Below are 27,313 nucleotides of genomic sequence, written 5' to 3' on the forward strand. Positions count from 1 at the left end.
CAGAAAGACGAGCAAAGAGGGCGTCGTGGATCAGGTGGATAAGGCGCCATACCATAAATCCGGGGACCCGGGTTCGATTCCAACCCGAGGTCATTTCCCGATCCCTCCCCATCTCTCTCCTGCTCATTTCCTGTCTCTACACTGTCCTATCCAATAAAGGTGGAAAAAGCCCCAAAAAAATATTTAAAAAAGAAAGATGAGCAACTCATCCATCCATTATCTATACCTCTAATAGATTGCAGGTTCTGGGGGAAGCTGGAACCTTTGGGTGAGAAGTGAGGTTCAGCCTGGGCAGGTTGCCAATCTCCTGCAGGGCTAACACAAGATGAGCAATTTAGAGTAGCCAGTTAACCAAATCCACATGTCTTTGGACTGTAGGAGGAAACCGGAGCACCTGGAGCAAACCCACACAGACCCAAAGAGAACTTGCAAACTCCACACAGAAAGGCTATGAGGTTCAAACGTGGCACCGTGTTGCTGTGAGGCAACAGTGAGAACCATTGCACCGACATGTGCGAACATGTGCTGAACCTGCCACTACGGTTGAGCCGCCAATATGAAGAAGGATTTCATTGGAATGAATTCATAAGAAAGATACACTGGTTAATTTTAGCATGCAGGGGCAGAGTTAGCCACTGTACAGTAGCTCTCTTCTTTGTATGAAATCACTCTTGCTCATTGTGACTCCTAAAAAAGTTTCCTATGAAAGAGAGTTTATCTGCCATTTTCTTTTTACAGGCAGGCTTTCTTCTCATTGCACCATACAACACTGGAGAATCGTTTTCCGTTGTTAAATACCCCTGTGTGTGAAGCCAGAGATGAACAGTACAAGGCCTGTGTGCTTTCTTTCAGCTCTCTTTCTCCATTTGTTCAAATCACAACTGGAAAATTGTTCTTATTGCTCAGTGAAGGAGTGCTACGGCCCCAAGGATTTCCACACATCGATTTCTCCACAATTATCACATACAGCCGACCAGAGTGTTCCACTGACTGTCTGTCTGTCTGTCTGTCTGTCTTTGCACACCCACACACACATCTCAAACTCAGAGAGAACAAACCAGGTTAAACTTGTACTGAACCTCAATAGATAATTAGTAGGAGCTCCTTCTGTGTGATTAGATTTTTTTTTTTTTTTGCATTTCTCACCCTGAAATTTCATCCCACAAGCTAGGATTTTTTTTAGTTCCTCTCCCAAACAAACTGACACAGATCTGATGTGAGGAAAACTAGAACACAAGAGACTAGGATGTCGAAAACAAAATGGCTGGCTGATCGGAAGAGGCAACACGGCTGTTCTCCATATGGATTTGTTTAGCTGAACCTCAAACAGCTTCTGAAGAAGAGGATCATTGATTGACCAGCAACTATTTTTTACTTGGATGAACAGCCTTGGGGTTTTCATGCCAGAACCCACAGCAACGAGACAGTCTTGTCAGATGTTCCCTCAACTCACATCCTCAGCCAGAGAGAAAAGCTTCACCCTGCCATCCACCAACTGACAGGCTATTATTTATAATGCATGATCAGTCCGAAAATCGGACTGGTTTGAAAGCTGAGGTGTGCAGACGATGCAGTTTTTGCTAACAGCCTCCTCAGACACTCTCAAAGATCAGTTTTAAGCCCTTGGTGAGCCCAAGACCCTAAAATCGATACTGGATGAAAAGAACTTATAGGACGTGCTTATTTTTTATTCACTCATAATTCTTAACCTGTTCATACTTCCCTATATATAAAACACAATCAATCACTCCAGTTCTGTATTTCTTGTAACCTTTTAACCAAGGCATTGTGTAACAACACAAATAAAGGCTTATTAGGAAATATACAAGTACAAAGACTTTAGTAAGAGGTGAGTCAACGATCAGTCACAAGGTTGATGAATAAGCACCCTTTTAAGCCAACGAGACAACAATTAGACCTTGGATAAATGAATTGTGCAATAACAATAGCACAATGGTCATTAAAACCGATTAGCTGCTATGAGAGATTGATTGTATTACAGCAGAAAACAAACAGTGACAGTCCTAAAATGTGAAATGCACATCAAGGTCAGGTGATGTGCAAATCAGACAAACACACTTCCCAGAATTACGCCAATCCCACCATTTTCGAATGAAAGAAATCACCCGGAGGCGCTCCTGATATAAAAATTTAACAATTTGCAAAGGATAATTTTTAAAGTCAAATTTTGCTGATGCATCCTGAAAGGAAAATGGCAACATTTTTAGCAAATAGGGCCTGGAGTGGCATGTCGTAAAAACATTTAGACACTTTTGTGGGGAGATGAAGCTTTCAACGAGACACAAGCAGATTTCTCCTATTTAAGATTGCAGCCAAGGGGTTTTTAATGTCCTTTCCAAAATAAAAAAAGTGAACAAATGCAATCCCTTATGGATGTCAATGTTAAAAGCTTCTGCATCCATTTACTGTCTGACATGCAAGTCAAGAATAAAACTGTTTACCAAAACTGATGAAAATGTCAGGAATCAATAAAATAATAAAATACCAGAATATAACGGAAGATTGGTTATATATATTAAAAAAAACATACAGTTATTGTCTTTTATTTTGCAAAGGAATTTATTAATCTTGTAAATCTGTGCATATTAAAATTTGATGCGTACATTTGCCCAATATGCAATCTACTGTAAAACATGTTGTACACTCGTTAGCATGTGTTTGGCACCTCTAGTGGCTCTTGAGTGAAATCCATAGATTATCCATAACCACTTACCCTGTGCAGGGTCGCGGGCAAGCTGGAGCCTATCCCAGCTGACTATGGGCGAGAGGCGGGGTACACCCTGGACAAGTCGCCAGATCATCACAGGGCTGACACATAGAGACAAACAACCATTCACACCTACAGTATGGTCAATTTAGAGTCACCAGTTAACCTAACCTGCATGTCTTTGGACTGTGGGGGAAACCGGAGCACCCGGAGGAAACCCATGCAGACATGGGGAGAACATGCAAACTCCGCACAGAAAGGCCCTCATCGGCCACTGGGCTTGAACCCAGAACCTTCTTGGTGTGAGGTGACAGTGCAAACTACTACACCACCGTGTCACCCATTTTCAGTGAAATATGATTGTTATATGTGTTTAGCATTTAGTTAAATGGGTGACTGTATGCGATAAACAGATGCTATTTTCTTACAAGAGTTTGCTCAAGGGGCGGCACGGTGGTGTAGTGGTTAGCGCTGTCGCCTCACAGCAAGAAGGTCCTGGGTTCGAGCCCCGGGGCCGGCGAGGGCCTTTCTGTGTGGAGTTTGCATGTTCTGCCCGTGTGGGTTTCCTCCGGGTGCCCCGGTTTCCCCCACAGTCCAAAGACATGCAGGTTAGGTTAACTGGTGACTCTAAATTGACCGTAGGTGTGAATGTGAATGGTTGTCTATGTGTTGGCCCTGTGATGACCTGGCGACTTGTCCAGGGTGTACGCCGCCTTTCGCCCGTAGTCAGCTGGGATAGGCTCCAGCTTGCCTGCGACCCTGTAGAAGGATAAAGCGGCTAGAGATAATGAGATGAGATGAGTTTGCTCAATTTCAGAAATTCATTGAAGGCTTTAAAAAGATTGATGGACATTTTCTGGAAAATAAATGTTGACTTAATAATCAACAATAGTGAAATGATGCACATTGAATTTTATACAGCTTTCCTCCATATGTTGTATTTCATAAAAATATCATGATTGGATAATAAATTGATTAAATTTAACTATTATTATTATTATTATTATTATTATAATACACTTCTGCTTAAATATGTGTATTAAACACCATCCTAATGAAATAAAAATGAGATAATAAATGGATAAATAAATAAAAATATAAATAAATCAACATAAAAATAATTGTGAAAATTTTTTCGAAAAATAATAATTAAATTATTGTTAACAAAATTAAAGTAAAAAATTGTGTTGAAGTATAAATGATGAAATTCCATATTGCTTGTCGCACCGTGTAATTACTGATATTGTTTCATGTTTCCGGATCTGCAACTCCACTGCATTGTTCATGCATTACATGCTAAATGGTGAATACTAAAGAAATAAATAAGGAAATAAAAGAGTTACCTACATGTGTTGTTAAGAATAACATACTTGCATGAAAGCCCCACAGCCTTCAATGGGCGGCGGCATATTTCCCTGATGACTATGCGAGCACCACTTTGTCCTCACTGCACTCCCTCACACACAGCCACATTCCTCTGTAAATGTGTGTGGCAAGCAACGTTGCCACCAGAAATACCAACATCAACAGGTGAGGAGCTGAACAAGCTCCTGCACATACCGGCTTAGTAGTTGTTTACGGTGGTTCAGGGAGCAGGATGAGTGTGAAGCTGCATTTAAATGTTCTCAGGCTTAATTTTAAGTACCATAGCAGGAAAACAAACACACACGGGTCGACATGGAAAGGAAACGGTGAACTGCACTGATTTGGGCTTGTGAAAACATCCCTTTTCATGTGCATTTCAGTGGAAGTTGTGAGCCAGTGGTTGGAAATAACACATTATTGTCAGGTCTCCATTGTTCACCATGAAAAATTATTGACATGGCACAGATACAGATCTAAACTTAATGTAAGGGCATTTGTGTGTTTGTACAGTGCGACCATGAAATGTGGTGAAACCAGAGAAACTCGGAAGCTTCAGCAGGTGACACGTCTTAGCTAATAATATAGGCTAGAGAGAAAACTTGGCCTTCCAGTTGCTCGTTTTTAAGAATTTATAAAGGCCATTTCTTTAACTTTACAGTACAAAGAGTACATTTAGCATTTTAGTCTTATATTTCATTACAGTTCCTACAAATTCAGTGTACTGAGTATATACACCGATCAGCCACAACATTATGGTCACTGAAAGGTGACGTGAATAACACTGATGATCTCATTACAATGGCACCTGTCAAGGGGTGGGATATATTACGCAGCAAGAGAACAGTCAGTTCTTGAAGTTGATGTGCTGAAAGCAGGAAAAATGGGCAAGTGTAAAAATCTGAGTGACTTCGACAAGGGCCAAATTGTGATGGCTAGATGACTGGGTCTGAGCATCTCCAAAATGGCACACATTGTGGGGTGTTCCCGGTATGCATTGGTTAGTACCTACCAAAAGTGGTCCAAGGATCCAAAGGACAACTGGTGAACTGGCAACAGGGTCATCGGTGTCGAAGGCTCATTGATTCACATGAGGCATGAAGGCTAGCCCATATGATGCAATCCCACAGAAGAGCTACCGTAGCACAAACTGCTGAAAAAGTTCACGCTGGCTAAAACAGAAAGGTGTCAGCATTAAGTTTTTCAGCAGTTTGTTATTTACGGTACACACATCTTAATTAGAAGTAAAGTTCTGGCATTTTAAAGCCTGCCCAAAAGTGATAAGTGAGAAAATTGCATTTAAAGACTTCATTCCAATTGCTGGGTTTCACATGACATCACATCCGCCTCATTAGTTATTCAAAACGTTAGCTGGTGCTCTACCAAAGCTCAGCTGACAAAGCGTTTGTACGGAGAAGGTGCATTGCTTGCATGAAAATGCCTTACGCTTGCATTGTTTTAGGTTGTTCGAATCGATCAAACTGTGAAACTGATAAAAGTTTCTTCAGGGTTCCCTGTGAACTAATAAAAAAGGGTGAATGAACACAGGATTTCACAAAAACACGTCGAGAAAGGTGGCTTTTGAACCTCTTACTGAAATCGAAGGGAGACGAGTCGAAGCATGCTCGAGTTTGCAGTGATCACTTCATGAAAGGTTTGTATTTCCCTCTCAGCTATGGCCTTAGGGTTTTCCAAGGACTTTTCTTGCTGTGTGTCGTTATTTTACGGTACTTATGCGCTAAAGTCCCCAGCTGTTTCTTTGTTTCCTCCTCACTCCTCACAAAGTCCATATGCATGAAGGTCGCGACAAAATTCTTACCCAGCCGTACAGTTACAATGCGCCGTGATCGCTTCTCCGTCTTGTTTAACTAAGATCCAGGTCTTTAAAGGGGTTTCTGATGATCTTTGTGAATGATTTATCTGAGAGATAAGAGCCAACACAAGTGAGAATCAAGCGAACTGTTGTTTGTTTACCCTTCAACTTGCAGCGCTTCGTTGTAAAGATGTGAACGAAAAGCTACTTACACGGGCAAAAACAATACAGGATTCATTCAGCAGCGACTTGATAGCGAGGTCCTTTACCCAGCCACATGCAAAAAAGTTGTAAGCCTCCATACTCTTCCACGCTTTCATCTGTTTTGCGGTGTAGAAGGACGTCTGCAACACCAGATAGTTCGAGGTGTCGGGGAACTCGACTGAAGGGTAGTTTTCGAGATCGTATGACAAATCCTTCTTTCCCAGACTGTAGGGGTCGATTCCATTGTACATAGCAATCTTCTGAATATATCTAAAGTGAGCAATGGCTTCTAGATTACGAGCGTACTCTGATGAATTATCACTAATTGTTTGCACTACAGCAGACATATAGACCACCAGCTACTTCACGTCTGGTAAAACTGCTAAGAAAAGTCATGTGACTGAAACCCCGGAAGTCCACTGAAAGACGCCCCATCTTCATCTTCTCTTGGAAAAATAAAATGACTTGCAAATTGTAATCAATTATAAGTTTACAATGGGAAATGAGTTCTCACTCTGATCATCAGCATCATCCATGTTAGGCTCCTGAAGTAAAAGTCACTCACGGCATTTCAACATGAGCCTCATGGTTATCGCTTAACTGACCGAGTAACATTAGTATGGAAAAAAAAATCTCTGATCAATACAGTTAAGGGGGTGGCACGGTGGTGTAGTGGTTAGCGCTGTCGCCTCACAGCAAGAAGGTCCTGGGTTTGAGCCCCGGGGCCGGCGAGGGCCTTTCTGTGTGGAGTTTGCATGTTCTCCCTGTGTCCGCGTGGGTTTCCTCCGGGTGCTCCGGTTTCCCCCACAGTCCAAAGACATGCAGGTTAGGTTAACTGGTGACTCTAAATTGACCGTAGGTGTGAATGTGAGTGTGAATGGTTGTCTGTGACTATGTGTCAGCCCTGTGATGACCTGGCGACTTGTCCAGGGTGTACCCCGCCTTTCGCCCGTAGTCAGCTGGAATAGGCTCCAGCTTGCCTGCGACCCTGTAGAAGGATAAAGCGGCTAGAGATAATGAGATGAATACAGTTAAGTGGAAATGTTTGCTCTTCTTTGTTTTGATGATGTGAAGGCACAAGAGCATCACAAACATTTCAAATCCAAAACTGTTTCGAACTGTAAGAAAAGCTTACTTAGCTAGCAAGGTTTTAGACATCTTTAGGCCAACCGACTGCATTTACTGGTGCGGTTTTGTATCCAGCTCCACACTCAATGCTATATTTTACAGGCAGACAGGCAAGCCAAGGTTAGAATGTAGCCTGAATAAAAACATTTCCATTTCCATATATTTAGTTTTCTTAAACTAGAGGTGTCAAAGTATAGAGTATGTTTGGCAGACAAGATGCAAAAACTGAGCAAATAAACATACAGTACATAAGTCACATGAGCTGGAGGTTTTAACATGAACATGAACAAGAACACAACGGTCATTCATTCATTCATTTTTAGTAACTCCCTGTTTAGGATCGTGGAAATTTAAATGTGTTACAAAAACAATACAAAGAGGCACAAACAAAACTAATAAGTGTGCGAATTAAATTAAAAAAAGGCACACGTCTCTAGTTGAGACCATAAACTCGAGTGAACTGCCTGAAATTGTGGAACTGACTGAGCCAGACTCTATAAACCATGCCACAGTTTGTATTACACATTGGAACACCCATCCACCTGCTATCTGTTTAACGCAGTTCTCTAATCAGCCGATCCCTCGACAGCAGCACAATGCATCAAATCATGCAGATACAAATCAAGAGCTTCAGTTAATGTTCACTTCAAACATCAGAATGGGAAAAATTGTGATCTCAAAGTGTCACTTTCTTTCACTGTGGCACTGTGGGTGTTGGTTTGAGCCAGATGGACTGGTTTGAGTATTTCAGAAATTGATGACCTCCTGTGGTTTTCAGTCTCTAGAGTTGATACAGAATGGTGTGAAAAACAAAAAACATTGAGTTGAGTGAGCGACAGTTCTGTGGGTGGAAACAAACGCCTTGTTGATAAGAGAGGTCAGAGGAAAATGGCCAGATTGGTTTGAGCTTTTTTTTTTTTTTACCAGGAAGGATATAGTAACTCATATAATCACTCTTTACAATCGTGATGAGCAGAAAAGCATCTCAGCATGCAACAGTAGAAGAGAAGACCACACTGAGTTCCAGTCCTGCAGCCAAGAGCAGGAGTCTTAGAATCAAGGACAAGTTCCTATTAAAGTGGCCGGTGAGTGTATATTAATATCATGATCTTTTTATCTGTGGAGTTTCCAAATGGCAGTGTTAAAATTTATTTAATTTTTAAAAATGACAAAAATTCAAACACTAGTTTAGATTGGATATTTGGAGACCTAATAGTATAGAAATAGATATTTGGAATTGTAAACAGATACAGATATCGAGTCACACACTGAATATATAACATAATTTTTCAACCACACATGAAGTGAAAGGAATTTTATTTTTATAATGTTCTTGGTTTCAGCTGAGGAGTAACATGTGAAAGCAGCCAGTGGATAGATTCATGATATCTTAAAATATAAGTATGTACAGTGTAAAAAAAGTTTACACAACCTGTTAAAATGATAGATTTTTCTGATGTAAAAAAACCGAGACCAGGATAAATAATTTCAAAACTTTTCCCACTTTTAATGTGACCTATAACCTGTACAATTCAATGGAAAAACAAACAAAACTGTTAGGGGGAAAAACATCTCATCTCATTATCTCTAGCCGCTTTATCCTTCTACAGGGTCGCAGGCAAGCTGGAGCCCATCCCAGCCGACTACGGGCGAAAGGCGGGGTACACCCTGGACAAGTCGCCAGGTCACCACAGGGCTGACACACAGACAACCATTCACACCTACAGTCAATTTAGAGTCACCAGTTAACCTAACCTGCATGTCTTTGGACTGTGGGGGAAACCGGAGCACCCGGAGGAAACCCACGCAGACACGGGGAGAACATGCAAACTCCACACAGAAAGGCCCTCGCCAGCCCCGGGGCTCGAACCCAGGACCTTCTTGCTGTGAGGCGACAGCGCTAACCACTACACCACCGTGCCGCCCCAGGGAAAAACGTAAAAAATAAAAAAACATACAATAATCTGGTTGCGTAAGTGTGCACACCCTTAAACTAATACTTTGCTGAAGCACCTTTTGATTTAATTACAGCGTTCAGTTTTTTTGGGTCGGAGTCTATCAGCCTGCCACATCTAGACTTGGCAATATTTGCCCACTCTTCCTTGCAAAAGTGCTCCAAATCTGTCAGATTATGAGGGCATCTCTTGTGCACAGCACTCTTCAGGTCACCCCACAGATTTTCAACTGGATTTAGGTCTGGGCTCTGGCCGGGCCGTTCCAAAACTTAAATTTTCTTCTGGTGAAGCCATTTTTTTGTTGATTTTGATGTATGCTTGGGGTCATTGTCGTGCTGAAAGATGAATTTCCTCTTCATCTTCAGCTTTCTAGCAGACACCTGAAGGTTTTGAGCCAAAATTGACTGGTATTTAGAACTGTTCATAATTCCCTCCATCTTGACTAAAGCCCCTGTTCCAGCTGAAGAAAAACAACCCCAAAGCATGATGTTGCCACCACCATGCTTCACCATGGGTATGGTGTACATTTGGTGATGCGCAGTGTTGTTTTTGCGCCATACATACCTTTTGGAATTGTGGCCAAAAAGTTCGACCTTGGTTTCATCAGACCAGAACACGTTTTCACACATGCTTTTGGGAGAGTTGATGTATTTTTTTTGCAAAATTTAGCCAGGCCTGGATGTTTTTCTTTGTAAGAAAAGGCTTCCATCTTGCGACCCTACCCCATAGTCCAGACATATGGAGAATATGGGAGATTGTTGTCAAATGTAGTACACAATCAGTACTTGCCAGAAATTCCTGCAGCTCCTTCAGTGTTGCTGTAGGCCTTTTGGCAGCCTCTCTGACCAGTTTTCATCTTGTCTTTTCATCAATTTTGGAGGGACGTCCAGTTCTCAGTAATGTCATTGTTGTCCCATATTTTCATTTCTTGATGACTGTCTTCACTCTGTGCTCCATGGTATATCTAATGCTGTGGAATTGTTTTTTTCAGGGCAGCATGGTGGTGTAGTGGTTAGCACGGTCGCCTCACAGCAAGAAGGTTTCAGGTTCGAGTCCAGCGGCCGGCGAGGGCCTTTCTGTGTGGAGTTTGCATGTTCTTCCCGTGTCTGCGTGGGTTTCTTCCGGGTGCTCCGGTTTCCCCCACAGTCCAAAGACATGCAGTTAGGTTAACGTGGAGCGGCCTTGGGCTGAAGTGCCCTTGAGCAAGGTACCTAACTCCTGACTGCTCCCCGGGCGTTCTTGTGTGGCTGCCCACTGCTCTGGGTGTGTGTGCGTGTGTTCACTGCTTCAGATGGGTTAAATGCAGAGGATGAATTTCACTGTGCTTGAAGTGTGCATGTGACAAATAAAGGTTTCTTCTTCTTTTTGTACCCTTCTCCTGACTGATACCTTTCAGCAATTAGATCCCTTTGATGCTTTGTAAGCTCTCTGTGAACCCTGGCTTTTGCTGGAGGATGCAACTGAGTAAATGTCTGAACTTTATTTGGGGTTAATCAGAGTCATTTTAATTGATGGCAGGTGTGAACCCAAAAAGACTGAATGCTGTAATTAAATCAAAAGGTGGTTGAACAAAGTATTAGTTTAAGGGTGTGCATACTTATGCAACCAGCTTATTGTACATTTTTTTTTTAATTAATGTTTTTCCCCCTAACAGATTTGTTTGTTTTTCAATTGAATTGTACAGGTTATAGGTCACATAAAAGGCGGGGAAGGTTTTGAAATTATTTATCATGGTCTCATTTTTTTACATCAGAAAAACTGATCATTTTAACGAGGTGTGTACACTTTTTATATCCACTCTATATATGAAAAGCCTTCACAGATTTCCCACACATAACGTTCCCTTCTTGTTAGAAGCTTCCGGTTCACCAACAGCTGACACCAGATTTAAACTGTATTTCTATGTTCAGAGGAAAATGTTAAGGCTCCTTTTCTTATACAGTGGTGCTTGAAAGTTTGTGAACCCTTTAGAATTTTCTATATTTCTGCATAAATAGGACCTAAAACATCATCAGATTTTCACACAAGTCCTAAAAGTAGATAAAGAGAACCCAGTTAAACAAATGAGACAAAAATATTATACTTGGTCATTTATTTATTGAGGAAAATTATCCAATATTACATATCTGTGAGTGGCAACAGTATGTGAATCTCTAGGATTAGCAGTTAAATTGAAGGTGAAATTAGAGTCAGGTGTTTTCAATCAATGGGATGACAATCAGCTGTGAGTGGGCACCCTGTTTTATTTAAAGAACAGGGATCTATCAAAATCTGAGCTTCACAATACATGTTTGTGGAAGTGTATCATGACACGAACAAAGGAGATTTCTGAGGACCTCAGAAAAAGCGTTGTTGATGCTCATCAGGCTGGAAAAGGTTAAAAAACCATCTCTAAAGAGTTTGGACTCCACCAATCCACAGTCAGACAGATTGTGTACAAATGGAGGAAATTCAAGACCATTGTTACCCTCCCCAGGAGTGGTCGACCAACAAAGATCACTCCAAGAGCAAGGCGTGTAATAGTCAGCGAGGTCACAAAGGACCCCAGGGTAACTTCTAAGCAACTGAAGGCCTCTCTCACATTGGCTAATGTTAATGTTCATGAGTCCACCATCAGGAGAACACTGAACACCAATGGTGTGCATGTCAGGGTTGCAAGGAGAAAGCCACTGCTCTCCAAAAAGAGCATTGCTGTTCGTCTGCAGTTTGCTAAAGATCACGTGGACAAGCTAGAAGGCTATTGGAAAAATGTTTTGTGGACAGATGAGACCAAAATAGAACTTTTTGGTTTAAATGAGAAGTGTAATGTTTGGAGAAAGGAAAACACTGCATTCTAGCATAAGAACCTTATCCCATCTGTGAAACATGGTGGTGGTAGTATCATGGTTTGGGCATGTTTTGATGCATCTGGGCCAGGACAGCTCACTATCATTGATGGAACAATGAATTCTGAATTATACCAGCGAATTCTAAAGGAAAATATCAGGACATCTGTCCATGAACTGAATCTCAAGAGAAGGTGGGTCATGCAGCAAGACCTGCAAAGGTCATGCACACAAGTCATTCTACCAAAGAATGGCTAAAGAAGAATAAAGTTAATGTTTTGGAATGAACAAATCAAAGTCCTGACTGACCTTAATCCAATCGAAATGTTGTGGAAGGACCTGAAGCGAACAGTTCATGTGAGGAAACCCACCAACATCCCAGAGTTGAAGCTGTTCTGTACGGAGGAATGGGCTAAAATTCTTCCAAGCCAGTGTGCAGGACTGATCAACAGTTACCGCAAATGTTTAGTTGCAGTTATTGCTGCACAAGGGGGTCACACTAGCCTGGGAAATCCCATGCTGCTTTGCACAATCGTTCCGATCTGAAAAGACAGCATGGAAACTATGGTCTAAAGGCTCGCCTGAGTTAGGGACCCAATCAGAGAGTGGGGAGGGGTGGAAAGACGGTGACGCGTACTACTCGACAAACGGAAGCTTGTAGTTTATTTGGGACTGTTTACAGATCACATTTAACATGGCGGCGAGCGATACGAACCAAACTTTCGATCAAGCTTTAGACACTGTTCTGAATAGTTTAGAGCGAAAATTTGTTTTAAAAAAAAGAACAGTGTTTGGCATTACAGTCTTTCGTTGACACGAAGACAGATGCCTTTGCCTTGCTCCCAACAGGGTTTGGTAAAAGTCTCATTTACCAACTAGCCCCCTTAGTGGCTAAGCAGATGGGGTTTAGCCAAACCCTGGTCGTTGCGGTAGTCTCGCCACTGACTGCCTTGGTGGAAGACCAGGTAAAGGAGGCAGGCGATCTCGGGATTTCTGCAGCACAGCTTGGTCCAGACCAGGAAAATGCTATCAAGAGTTGCCTCTTCGTCTTCTTTGTCGCTCTAACTACGTCATTGGGTACAACTGCCATGATTGGCCATGGGCTACGTATACGCCAAATAATAGACATTCGCAACGTCCAATAAACGGCCGTTGACAATCGTAAACCACACCTCCCCTACGAGAAATTCAATAGGCGGATTCCAGACCATATTTCACTTGTGATATGGTCTAGTGTTAACCAGACTAGGGTCACACCAGATACTGAAAGCGAAGGTTCACATACTTTTGCCACTCACAGATATGTAATATTGGATCATTTTCCTCAATAAATAAATGACCAAGTATAATATTTTTGTCTCATTTGTTTAACTGGGTTCTCTTTATCTGCTTTTCAGACTTGTGTGAAAATCTGATGATGTTTTAGGTCATATTTATGCAGAAATATAGAAAATTCTAAAGGGTTCACAAACTTTCAAGCACCACTGTATTATACAACCCAATTACATCATGTTTAACACAGAATTAAGGCACAGCAATGAGGCATTAAGGGAAACATGGGGACTTTCCTAACAGAGGAGAAAGATGAGTATACATCAGCACACCAGCGCATACCTCAGTGTGAAGGTGCACTTATGTACAAACGGAAAATGATGTATGTTTATTCAAGTTAATTACACACATGATTGAAGCCATAAAGTGATCTAACCTTTAAGCAATTCTGTATTTTTCCTCCCTCCTTATGCCACCATGTCTACATTAATCACAGTTGGCTTTTAATGATGGACAGAGTGAAGACTAGACCTTAATATCTTATAGATAATAGTAAGATCTTATCTTCAAGATAAATCACTGAGATTTGAATCGAAGGCTAGCATATGTTACAACACTGTCCTCTTGTTAAATTAGCTGAAATATCTCCAATCATCAAAACCTAAAAGCCTTCTTTTGCCTGAAAAGGTTAGAAAATTCATGTTGGACATAAATAAAACAACTTGTGACAGTGAAGACACACTCTGTCAAATCTCCAACATCAGTCTAATTCAAATAACCCATCACACAGCATATGTATTAAAGTGGACGATTAGTGAAATATCAGATAATCTACATGATCATTTTCAATCATGAGTCCAAAATGGAGGACGTCCAAAATAGTTTACTGTTGCTATGATTTCAACCCAGAATACTCAAGCTCCTACAGGGAAAAGTGCAGCGAAACATGACTCAATCTTGGAGCCAATATGGCACGAAGTGAACACGGTATGATGTGAATCATTACTATTATGACAAGTTTGAATTATTAAAATACTAAAAAATGAGTGAGTCACATTTGCTTTATGGTGTGTTAGTTTTCTTCCTTTTAAGCTTGTAGGGACAAGTGTGAAATTACATGGGATAATTACTGTACAAAAACTTGGTTAGCAGCAATGTCAGCTATGCGATGACCTGGTGACTTGTCCAGGGTGTATCCCACCTCTCGCCCATAGTCAGCTGGGATAGGCTCCAGCTTGCCTGCAACCCTGTACAGCAGGGGTCTTCAATCCTATCCGCAAAGGGCCGGTGTAGCTGCAGGCTTTCATTACAGCCAAATTGGAGGCTCACTTGATTGTTGACTGGAGATGAGGGTGAAATGATTAAACAAGTGAAATCAGGTGTAGCTCCTGCTTGGTTGGAATGAAAGCCTGCAGCCACACTGGCCCTTTGTGGATAGGATTGAAGACCCCTGCTGTACAGGATAAGGGGCTACATATCATGGCTGGATAGCAGCAATCTGTTATGCTCCGCCCTGGACATCCACTCTGGAGATTACGGATCTCCCACGCCAGCACCGATCTGGGACGGGAATTCTGTCCCACCTGAACTCACTTCCTGGTTTTCACCGCTGCTTATTTAAAGGCCGTTCTCAGCCTCTGACTTTACTTGAACATCTCGTTTGTTTTCTCTAGCTGTTTCTGTGACGGTTATGCTTTTAACCTCTAGCTATTTTTCTAGCTCATGTTTTTTGCACCAAGGGGTTTTTTTTTGTTCATGGTGTTTTGCTTTAGTGTTTTTGTCCTTACCCGTTTCATGTTTTAGTCAGGTTTTTGTCTCTCATTACCCGGACTATTTTTGCCATTTGTGTTATTGTCCTGTTTTGCTACCTTTTTGCCATGCCCTTTTTTTCCCTGGATTAAATCACCTTATTTATTGGATTACTGTCTGTTGTGCATTTTTCTGCTTCTGGATCCAAACTTCACCTCCACCACCCTTAACACAGTCACTTGGTTAGCAAGAATAGCTGTTCAACCAGCTGCACAAGTTCATAAATTTTTTTTGTTTACAACTAGTTTCTGCCACTGGAACTTATGAAGGTGTCAAAAATATCATGTAGGAACTTTATGTACTTGATTTGGAATATGATAATGAACAGGGTGTGGTTCATGAATCCAGAATTGTTTTTCTTTTTGAAACTTAAATGATAATTGGCAAAAAAAAAAAAAAAAACACGAGGAAGAAAGACTAGGTTAAACCGGCAATTTATTCTTAGGAGTTTAAATTAGCCTACGTATTTACCGTGAGCTCGCCTAGTGGTTAGTGTGTCTGCCTGAGGTCTACTCACGGTTGGGTCATAACAAAGAAAGACTGTTGTAAAAATGGTACCTACTTGTGAGGCATGCCACAATACAGAGATGAGTAAGGAATCAAAATCTTGCGGTTACCAGAGGACTGGCTCCCTACTGTAACCCCTTGGGGAATCCATGGCCAAATGGTTAGAGAAACAGCTTTCGGACCAAAAGGTTATGGTTCGATTCCCTGGTCCAGCAGGACTGGCTGAATTGCCCTTGAGCAAGGTGCCTAACCCCCAACTGCTCTGGCAAGTGTGGTGGTGTACCTTGTGCCTGATTAGCCAACGAAAAACTGATGATGTGATTATCAGTTCGGGTAACTAACCCAGCCATCATACATAAATAATCATCTAACCCTCGTCATGTAATAGGCGAGAGGCTGAGGGCTATAGAAATTGGCACCACCCAGTGTGCCTTCAGGGCTTGGTTAGTAGTAGGAGAAGAGACTGCCTGGGAAGACCAGGTCCTGCATGGGAGTAGCCTGGGCCCGCCCATCCTAAGCGTGACGCAACACGAGGGCCTGTTCCGAGCTTAGTCTGGCCAGGCAGGCTATCTACAGCATTTCCAAGCTCCCGAAAAATCGGGAACCAATCAACTTTGAGCATCTCCAACGGCCCTGGGTAGAGGCGTGTTCAAGGCATTGACGTAGTAGAACTGCGACCGGAAGCCATAGATTGTTTACAGCGGTAGATGCTGTATTGAAAGCATTCAACGGGAAGTTCTCATTGAAAACGGAGCAAAGAGCAGCCCTGGAGGTATTTATTGAAAGGAAGGATGTTTTCGCCTTGCTCCCGACCGGCTTCGGTAAGAGTTTAATCTACCAGTTACTCAAGCAGTTTCCGTCACGTCACATACGTCAGAGGAAAGAGTGATGTGATTGGTTTAAGCTTTGTCACAGCCTTTTCTGGCTTCGACCAGGAGCAAACTGAGGCATTTCAGGGAGGCGGGTCAACCACGGGCTCTGGGAAATGGTTTGGCTTAATAGTTTGGCCAGACCAAATGCTCGGAGAGCTTTGAAGTCACGTTAGCCAGGCTAGCATGGGAGGGACTTTGACATATTTTCCCATCTCTCTGTGGGTGGAAATGATGCCTTGTTGATGAGAGAGGTCAAAGGAGAATAGTCAGACAGGTTTGAGGTAACAGGAAGGCTATGGTACCTCAAATAATCATGTTTTGCAACCACATTGAACAGAAAAGCATCTCAGAATCCATAATACATCCAATCTTGAGGTGGAAGGGCTCCAACCACAAAAAAAAAATACATCAGGTTCCTCTCCATCAGCCAAGAACAGGAATGTGAGACTACAGTTGAAGTTGCATAGTTGAAAATTGGAATCTGAGATCACATTTCCACCCCATGTTTCCTGATAGTTGATGTGAACATTAAGTGAAACTCTTGGCTTGTATTCTCATTAGTCTCTCATGAAACCTGTTGGTGGCTACAGTAGTTAGTCATTATCTGGAGAATATTTGTCACTGTGGAAGTGGATAGCTGGAAGTCCACTGTCCACTTTGTACTTTGCTTCATGTTCCCGTCCAGCAGCTTTTATATGCTTCAGGATTTCAGCTCTTCCCGCTCTCCTAATTAAAGCAAAGCACAATATTGTGACAGATCTAAATTTGGACAGCACTACATCCCTCTTCTGTGTCGCATTACCAGCACAGGGAGGTGAAAGCTAAGCTCAGTGCAGCCAACCACATTTTTCCTGCAGTATATTCAACATCATGTCTTTTACATAGATCATACTTTTGTTCTTAGCCGTCATATAGGTAGTGTTTGTGTATGGTATGGAATATAGCAGGAAACCGAAAATGTCCGAAGTGTATTAAAGATGATCTATGGTCAGATTTCCAATGCTCATAAAATTAAGCCTGACTGAGGATGGTCAACTCCATTCAATAAAATTGCTGACCTTATTGGGACTATTCATCATTGCAGCTCTATACTCCAGTTTATTCTGTCTGGAACGCATATCTAAGTAATCTTTTGTTATTAGAAAAAATGAGGTGTATGCCATGCCAGTATCACAGTGATTCATGTGCAATTTAACCATGACTCAGTGGAACTTGCTAGATGGTCTGTGAAATGTAGAGACTTGGAGACTTCCAGAATGATCCTACAGCAACCAATCAGAACTTTATACTGTGTCAAACTTGTTTTTTATCATTCTCTGAACTGTAAGCATGATCAGGAGATGAAAAGAAGTATAAAGAGAAGGACGACAGACAGACAGACAAGCGAAAGCGAGACTGTGGTAATAAGAGCATACGCTCTTATTTTTAGTTTAAAGGGATAGTTCGGGATTTTTTACATGAATCTGTATGGCATCCCCATCAATAGTGTCGTGCAAACACACTGACTTACCCCTGACAGCATCCTGTGAGTCCAGTTCTTGTCCAGTTTTGGTCCAGACGAAAGTAGTCCGGCAAGTTTGTTGGGGTCACGAAAGTAAAACGTTTTTCGTCTCAAAACAGTATGTGTTCAAAAGAGTGATGTATTTGCATCACAAAACCGTTGCCAAATAAAAAGTCAGACCTCGAAATCGCTTGGCACTATTTTCTCTCCCTTCTTATCACTGCGCGCTGCCGCCAGGTGACAGCCATGGCTGTTTCATTCATTGTTTTAGTGATGGGAATTTCGGCTCTTTTTCGGGAGCCGGCTCTTTTGGCTCTTTTTACTATAAGGAGCCGGCTCTTTCGGCTCCCAAACGGCTCCTGAGATTTTATTTTTGATTTAATTGCTGCAATTAACTAGTTAATTAATTACATTATTATTTATATTTTATCAATAGGATGTTTTCCATTTTATTTTTTAGTTTTTGTAGCCATTGTAAAGCTTTGTAAAGTATAGCAGTGTAACAATGTTCTAGCTATAGAAATAAAACTTACCAATTAATAAATTATTTTCTCACAAACATAATGCAAAACTGTGTTATATTACCAATATAAAATACACAAAAGACATCAACTGTTTATCCTTTATGGCTTTATTTCACACTCGACCTTGAACAAAATGCCACAAAATAAATTATGAAGTATAAATCAGGCCTAAGAAACTATGAAGCAAAGTTGGAAATTATTTTAACAAACACAGAACAATGTGCAACAAAATATGTGGCACCTTGAGCGCATGTAAAAAGAGAAAAAAGTGCCGCACGCTGCTCCACCAGTAATGAGAAGCCGCTGGAACAGCAAATATGCTCCTGTTATAATGACTGCTGTCTTGTCGTATACCGCAGATTAATCTGGCCATGCCAAGGCGGTTGCCAACCGAACCTGTCAATTTATGAGCGACAATTTATATCATGAGCTTTAGGAATTCATGGCAACAAAACAATGATCATGGTTGTCAAATAGACAATCATCCTTCAGCTGAGCTGAACTCTCTCTCTCTCTCTCTCTCTCTCTCTCTCTGAGGCACCTAAGGACAAAAAACTAATTCGGCTCCCCAACTCGGCTCCCACCGAAGAGCCGGCTCCCGTCGTTCACTTCAAAGAGCCGGCTCTTTGAACCGGATCGTTCGCGACCGACACATCACTACATTGTTTACTGCTAGCAAAGTTAGCGACAACATGTCTGACTACGACGGTGAAATGTGTGCGGAGATTCAGCCACATCTTTGTTGCTACAGCCTGGATAGTCGCAAGTGCGCACCATTTTCACAAATATATTATTGTATAGGTTATAGAAGGTGATAAATTTGTCGCTGTTCTTGGTCTCAAATTAGCTTGTTAGTGCCGCTGATCTGAACTCCTAATCACTGCCAAACAATGGGAAAGGTGTTGATTCCTGCGCAGATGTCAACATGACAGCGCGCAGTGATACCGAGGGAGAGAAAATAGTGCCAAGCAATTTCGAGGTCTGACTTTTTATTTGGCAACGGTTTTGTGATGAAAATATATCACTCTTTTGAACACATACTGTTTTGAGACGAAAACCGTTTTACTTTCGTGACCCCAACAAACTTGCCGGACTACTTTCGTCTGGACCAAAACTGGACAAGAACTGGACTCACAGGATGCTGTCAGGGGTAAGTCAGTGTGTTTGCACGACACTATTGATGGGGATGCCATACAGATTCATGTCAAAAATCCCGAACTATCCCTTTAAAAGAAGTATACTAGAAGCACACTTGAATAAACTTCTTTTTTGTTAGGGGTCATATAACTGATCAACACAGAACAGGAAGTATGTGCATGTCAAGCACCATTTTATGCACAGTGTTTAAGTTCAACGTTCACCAGAAAATGAGGTGAAAATGATAAAACACACCAAGGCCCCCAAAACATGTCTCTGACAGTCTCTCCCCTTCTTTTTTTTCCCTCTCACCATGTCTTGCTCTTTATTCCTTCACTCTGCCACTCTCCATCACTCTGTGTGTGTGTGTGTGTTTCCTTTTGCCAGTGCTTGCAGTTTCATATTTTAACGTGCAACATTAAAGATGAATGCGCATGTCAGTTCAACGTCAGTGCACCCATGTAAACAACGAGGCTCCACTTTTTCATCGCACACTTCTCTCGCCTCTGTCTCTCCTCCTCAGAATGTGACATCCCCCCCCCAAAAGGCATAAAAATATACTTCCATTTTGTCTCCTGAGACAGGGGGCTGGGAAAATGACAGAACTCGAACACTCGGTGTAGTTGGGTTTGCGATGAGGGTGTGTGCGTGTGTGAGAAAGGGCCTCAAGGTCAGCGGGTTTTTCAAAAATGATTCAGGCCTCTATGCTTGCGAAGCCAAAACTGTCTGAGATTTACGACTTTTAATTAACATAAATGAATGTAGCTGCAGCAACTCGACTATCCATCGCCAATCTTTCCTTTCTTGGCACACACGAGATCGTCAGGTTGCCCCTGTGTGAGGAGACCGGGAGCGAGCCAAAAATGAGTGGAAAAGAATGGGAGGGAGAAACATTCCGAGGCCACGAGTGGGAGTGCAAGCAAGTGATCGGGTAAGAGACACACAACTCCATGGGAATGAAGAGAGAGAACATTCGGCACTCGTTTGTTAGATCTCACACAGATTATTATTGTTATTGATTGTTGTATGCTCGGATTAATTGCACTTTCTGAAGCATAGGCAGTGCTCACAGCCACATGTCCCTGTACAGAGATGAAAGTGTGCATGTGGGGGTGTGAGAGTGCGCGTGTGCGTGCGTAGTCGGGGCCCCTGTTTCAATACGTTCCAGAACACACACATGGCCCCAGGAATCTTTGTTATCTTATTATTGCTTCTGAAAGAGTCTGAAGTCGCTTCTCTGCCAGGCAAATGTCGTGCAGAGAGGGTTGTTCATTGGTTACGTGAGTCAAATGCATGTGCATATCCCCTCTCCCCATCCCAAAACCACCACCCTCTCCCCTCCCCTCCCCTCCACTGGCCCCACCTACATTCTGTTGCCATGGATGGTTGTCATGCCGATGCCAACAGTGCCATCTGAAGGGCTCGAACTACCCTGCTGAGACCCTTCAAGACTTCAGTACGTCCTAAATGCTTCCCTTTTCTCTGTCTTTCTCTCCTGTCTCTCTGTTGTCCTCTCCATCTGTCTCCCTCTCACTCTCACTTCCTTGCTTACTGTTTTTCACTCCTGTCTCTCCTGTGTCATGCTTTTTTTCCCCTTTTCTCATTCTCTTTCTGTCACTGTCTTTTTATGATGTGCTATTTCTCTTCATGTCTCTTCTACCTATCTGTCTCCCTTTCTGTCTCTCTCCCTGTCTCTGTCATGTCTGGACTGAATCGTTGTTTCTGACAACGATCTCATACTATGCTGAAAGGAAACGTCGAGAGCTTTAACCTTTGCCCCCTGGGGTCATGGGCTAATGAGGTGCGGCGAGGACAGAAAGCAGGAAAACAGGAGAGCCAACCGACAGCCTGTCGGTGTCTACAGTGACACACTGCTAACGACATGCTTGATCTCACAAAGGAAATAAAAGGAAGGGGTGGAGCATGAAAATCAGGCTACAGACACACCTATGAAGAAACATTCATGTCATCATGTCATTGGAATGCACAAAAGATGACGAAAGAATGCATTTTCATTTCATTACCAAGCTCCAATTTAGCTCAGAAGTTCTTTCCATGTCAGACACGGTCACGTAGAGTGAAGCATGGAAATCAAAGGGGCGGCTCGAATTATCAGATTTCTGACAAACTTTTTTTTTTTTTTTAGGCAGCATTCCACGCACGGAAGAGTTGATTTAACAACCTGTCATATCTAATTCCAGATTGGAAGACAACTTCCCCCATGCTCCTCCAAGTTCTCATTTGAACACGTAGATGCCGGCAAGGACCAGAGATCAAAGACCAGAGCGCTAGGATAGGCTAAGTACCAGGAAGGCCAGAGAAACACTTCTGCATAGCTCAGAATATCGGAGATGTTGACTCTGAGACTAATCTGTTCAACCAATACAAAAATCAACTCTGTTAGCATGACAGCGGTGGTGGGTTTTGTCAATGCCCTTATTCCTCACCAGAATAAATCATGATCTGGAGAAGAAAAATAGTGCGAGGAGGATGAAAGATTAGCAGTAGTATCTGACGCAGACTGAGGGAGTTATGGGGTTATCAAAAGCAGAGGAGGAGGATTCGAGCCATACAGGAATTACGGTTATGCTTCTGCTATATGGAAATGTGGAAATGATCAGGGCTGTAGAAGCGATAAAAGGCAAAATAGAAATATTTATATTCAATATGTCAGTCATAACAATAAAACCACCCAACTATTATTGTGTAGGTCCCCATTGTGCCACCAAAACAGTTCTGACTTGTTGAGGCATGGACTCCACAAGACCTCTGAAGGTGTGCTGTGGTTACTGTATCTGGTCCCAAGATATTAACAGCAGATCCTTTAAGTCCTGTAAGTTGCGAGATGGAGCCTCCATGGATCGGACTTGTTTGTCCAGTGCATCCCATAGACGCTCAATCAGATTGAGATCTGAGGAGTTTGGAGGCCAAGTCAACACCGTGAACTCTTGTCATGTTCCTCAAACCATTCCTGAACGATTTTTGCAGTGTGTGCAGAATGCATTATCCTGGCAAAAGAGGTCAGTGCCTTTAGGGAATACCACTGCCATGAAGGTGTGTACTTGGTCTGCAACAATGTTGAGGTATGTAATACATGTCTAAGTAACATCCACATGAAAGCTAGGACTCAAGGTTTCTCAGCAGAACATTACTGAGAGCATCACACCGCCTCCACCAGGTTGCCATTTTCCCATCGTGCATCCTGGTGCTATCTCTTCCCCAGGTAAGCAGCACCCATGCACATGGCAGGCTTGTAGTACTCGAGTCCAGAACTTGGACTTGAGTCCGACTCATGCCCTAATTTTAAGGATTCGTGACTTGACTTGGACTTGAGCACTGATGACTCGGACTTGGACTCAGACTCGTGCACTACATTCGGACTCATAAACTGGAGATGAGGACTCAGATTTTTTCTTTATTTTTTGTCACGTGCCATAATAATTTGGCATATTTATATCCACATTAATTTTTATACTAATTTTGTGCAAGAGAATGCACATTCACCTGTTCATACATCATGTTCAGGAACAAGCTAGCATTAATGGTGCTAAAATGCCTGGAGAGAACGTCCCTAGGATTGTCCACTTTGCTTATACAGACTTCTCGTGCAGTGGGAAAAAATGCCCTGTTACATGTTCCATATGTAGAAGAACTATCAAGGAGACGATGGGGACAACCTCGAACTTCAATCATCATTTAGGAAGACTCCACCCAGAGAAGGAAGTGACACACTATGTTCATTGCTCTGTTGATAGTGGGCGGGACTTGCTGAGCGATGAACTAGCTAGTGTTAACCCTCTCTCATGTTATTTGTCCTGTTGATAGTGGGCGGGGCTTGCTGAGAGATGAACAAACTTTTTATCTGTAGCCTATTAACTAAAATGGGGCAGTCGAGCAGTAAAGTTAGTCCAACACAGTAACAGAGATGCTTTCACATAAAGGCAGCAACAGCCACCATCAAATGGTGCGGTTGGAGTCTTGTTCTCAGACTTGACTCAGATCAGTAGTTGACTCAACTTGGACTCGACTCGAAATTTTCTTTAATGACTTGGACATGACTCGGACTTGAACAATGGGGACTCGATACTGGACTTGGACTCAAGATTTAGTGACTCACTGACAACAGTGGCACATGGCCACCTACTTTTCCTGCTTTCAAAACATCAACTGTGAGAACGGAATGCTCACTTGCTGCCGAATATATCCCACCTCCTGACAAATGCCACTGTAATGAGATATTTTAACAGTTATTCAACGAAATCGAGTTGTACATGAGCTGATAGACGATAAGTCATGTAGCTCTGAATTAGGTATAAGCCATGTACGACTGGATTGAGTGGAATAACTGTTTTATTCTATCCACATTCACTGGATTTTGAGAAACAGAGCATTTTTGCGTTTATTTTTTGCAAATTCAATAAATAAAAACTTTATACAAAATGTCCAACAAAATCATTTCCACTTAGATTGTAAACAAACTGGTGAAATGACAGTAGCAATTTGTAAAAAAAAAAAAAAAGGAATCTCATCTCATTATCTCTAGCTGCTTTATCCTGTTCTACAGGGTTGCAGGCAAGCTGGAGCCTATCCCAGCTGACTACGGGCGAAAGGCGGGGTACACCCTGGACAAGTCGCCAGGTCATCACAGGGCTGACACATAGACACAGACAACCATTCACACTCACATTCACACCTACGGTCAATTTAGAGCCACCAGTTAACCTAACCTGCATGTCTTTGGACTGTGGGGGAAACCGGAGCACCCGGAGGAAACCCACGCGGACATGGGGAGAACATGCAAACTCCGCACAGAAAGGCCCTCGCCGGCCATGGGGCTCAAACCCAGGACCTTCTTGCTGTGAGGCGACAGTGCTAACCACTACACCATCGTGCCGCCCTGTAAAAAATGTGATAAAAATAATTCTTGAAAAATAAAAACGATACATTCTTATAACCAAATACTTTCATTCCATAATTTGTTGCTTTTTTTGTATTTTTGGGGATTTTGTTTTTGAGTAGAGTTTTTATTTCGTCCTCGGTTGGTACAGTAACACGCTCGGCCATTTTGTTTTTCTCTACTCATGGTATATGAGCTGATAGCCTAGTAGTAGAGTAGCCAATCAGGGCATGCGATTGCTCATATACAGTGAATATGGATAGAATAGTCAATATTATTCATTCACCTGTCAGTGGATTAATATTATGGCTGATTGGTGTATATAAAGCTTAAAAAGGTTTGTAATAAGGGAATCAGAAATAGAATAGGATTACTGTTACCATTAGACTAAGCCAGAATGTGTGTGTGTGGGGGGGGGGTGGGGGGGTGGGGGGGGGATTTCTCAGTAAAATATACATTTTCAGTTGTGATACAAGTCAGCGTAAAAATCAGATAAACATTTCAACCTTAATTAAAATCCATTTAACCGCACTTTTGGCCAGTTCTTGTTTTTATGTTCAGTGTGGGAAAATGAATGAAACTGGAAAAACAACATTTTAAATGTAACCACATCATCATTACAGTGCAGAACAACACCATTCATCATGGAAGAAGTGCTCGAATTATCATTATTATCATGTCGGATTGGCTGTTTGGTTCACCAGATTATGCTGACTGCAGTAAAATTACAGGGTGATACGCTTCTACTGCAGGTTTTTTTTTCACTTTTTATTATTTTTTTAACAATAACAAGATGTACATCTGCACTGTAATGAAATTAAATTATTATAGTTCCAGCAAACCCTTTGTTCGCAGTAGCAAGTGAAAAGAGTGACAGAAACCATTCATTTTCCATGTACGTGTATCTAATTTCAGCAACAGCAGCAAGCAACATCAAGATTTTTCTCAATTCTGTGCAAATTATTGTATGTACACTCACCAGCCACTTTAATAGGAACTTGTTCTTGATTCTAAGACTCCTGTTCTTGGCTGCAGGAGTGGAACCCAATGTGTTCTTCTGTCTGCTGTTGCATGCTGAGATGCTTTTCTGCTCACCACGGTTGTAAAGAGTGATTATAGGAGTTACTATATCCTTCCTGGCAAAAAAGCTTGAACCAATCTGGCCATTTTCCTCTGACCTCTCTTATCAACAAGGCATTTGTTTCCACCCACAGAACTCACTCACTCAATGTTTTTTGTTTGTTTGTTTGTTTGTTGCACCATTCTGTGTAAACTCTAGAGACTGTTGTGTGTGAAAACCCCAGGAGATCAGCAGTTTCTGAAATACTCAAACCAGTCCATCTGGCTCAAATCAAAACCCATGCCGCATCCATCCGTCCATTATCTGAAGCCACTTATCCTGTACAGGGTCAAAGGCAAGCTGGAGCCTATCCTAGCTGACTATGGGCAAGAGGCGGGGTACACCCTGGACAAGTCGCCAGGTCATCACAGGGCTGACACATAGCGACAAACAACCATTCACACTCACATTCACACCTACGGTCAATTTAGAGCCACCAGTTAGCCTAACCTGCATGTCTTTGGACTGCGGGGGAAACCGGAGCACCTGGAGGAAACCCACGTAGACACAGAGAGAATGTGCAAACTCCACACAGAAAGGCCCTTGTCAGCCACTGGGCTCAAACCCAGAACCTTCTTGCTGTGAGGTAACAGTGTTAACCACTACACCACCATGCCACCCCCTATGCCACAGTGAAAGACAAATTTGAGAGATCACAATTTTTCCCATTCTGATGTTTGAAGTGAACATTAACTGAAGCTCTTGATTTGTATCTGCATGATTTTATGCATTGTGCTGCTGTCGAGGGACTGGCTGATTAGAGAACTGCATCAAACAGCAGGTGGATGGGTGTTCATAATACACTCCGAGTGTATGAGGTGGTAAAACAATAACTCCAAACAACTGGCTTGAACGATTCCTTGGACTAAACATGTGGTGCATGTGGTCCAAGGTTTCTTCAGTTCCACACTCAGTTCCAGTGTGATTGCAGCCTTGAATTGTCCAGTTTTGATGAACCTGTCGCCATTGTATCCTCCGATTCCTGTTCTTGACTGCCAAGAGTGGATCCTAATGTGTTCTTCTGCTGTTGTAGCCCAGCTGATTCATGGCTTTGGATTTTCTGCATTCTGAGATGCTTTTCTGCTCACCATGGTTGTAAAGAGTGGTTATTTGAGTTGCCGTAGCCTTCCTGTCAACTCAAACAAGTGTGGCCATTTTCCTCTGACCTCTCACATCAACAAGGCAGAACTGTTGGTCACTGAATGTTTTATTTATTTTTAGCTTTTTTCCCCCACACCATTCTCTGTAAACTCTCGAGACTGCTGTGAATGAAAATCTCAGGAGATATATTGAAATACTTAAACCAAACTCCATTTGTGCAGTCTCTAACAAAATTGTTCAATGTTTGAATGCATGGTGTCAGTCCTAGCTGTCGGATGGAATCTTTAAGGGACAACCCGAAGAATGCTTCATGATATTTGTTTTTTCTCACCAATAATGTGTTTAAAAATCAGCCTCAAGCAGTGTTGCTAGCCTCATCTTGAGTAGAGACCTTATGAACTGCACTTATTGTACCATAAAACTGTGGCTATAATGGTTTCTTCACAATGATCCATCCCATTTTGAAGAAAGGAGTTTATTAAACTTCACAAATTAGCCCAGGATTTGAGCTAGTGTTAATTAGCAGCAAAAGGTCACTTAATAATGGGAACAGGACAA

This window comes from Neoarius graeffei, chromosome 9, assembly GCF_027579695.1.
Source record: "Neoarius graeffei isolate fNeoGra1 chromosome 9, fNeoGra1.pri, whole genome shotgun sequence".
Lineage (NCBI taxonomy): Eukaryota > Metazoa > Chordata > Actinopteri > Siluriformes > Ariidae > Neoarius > Neoarius graeffei.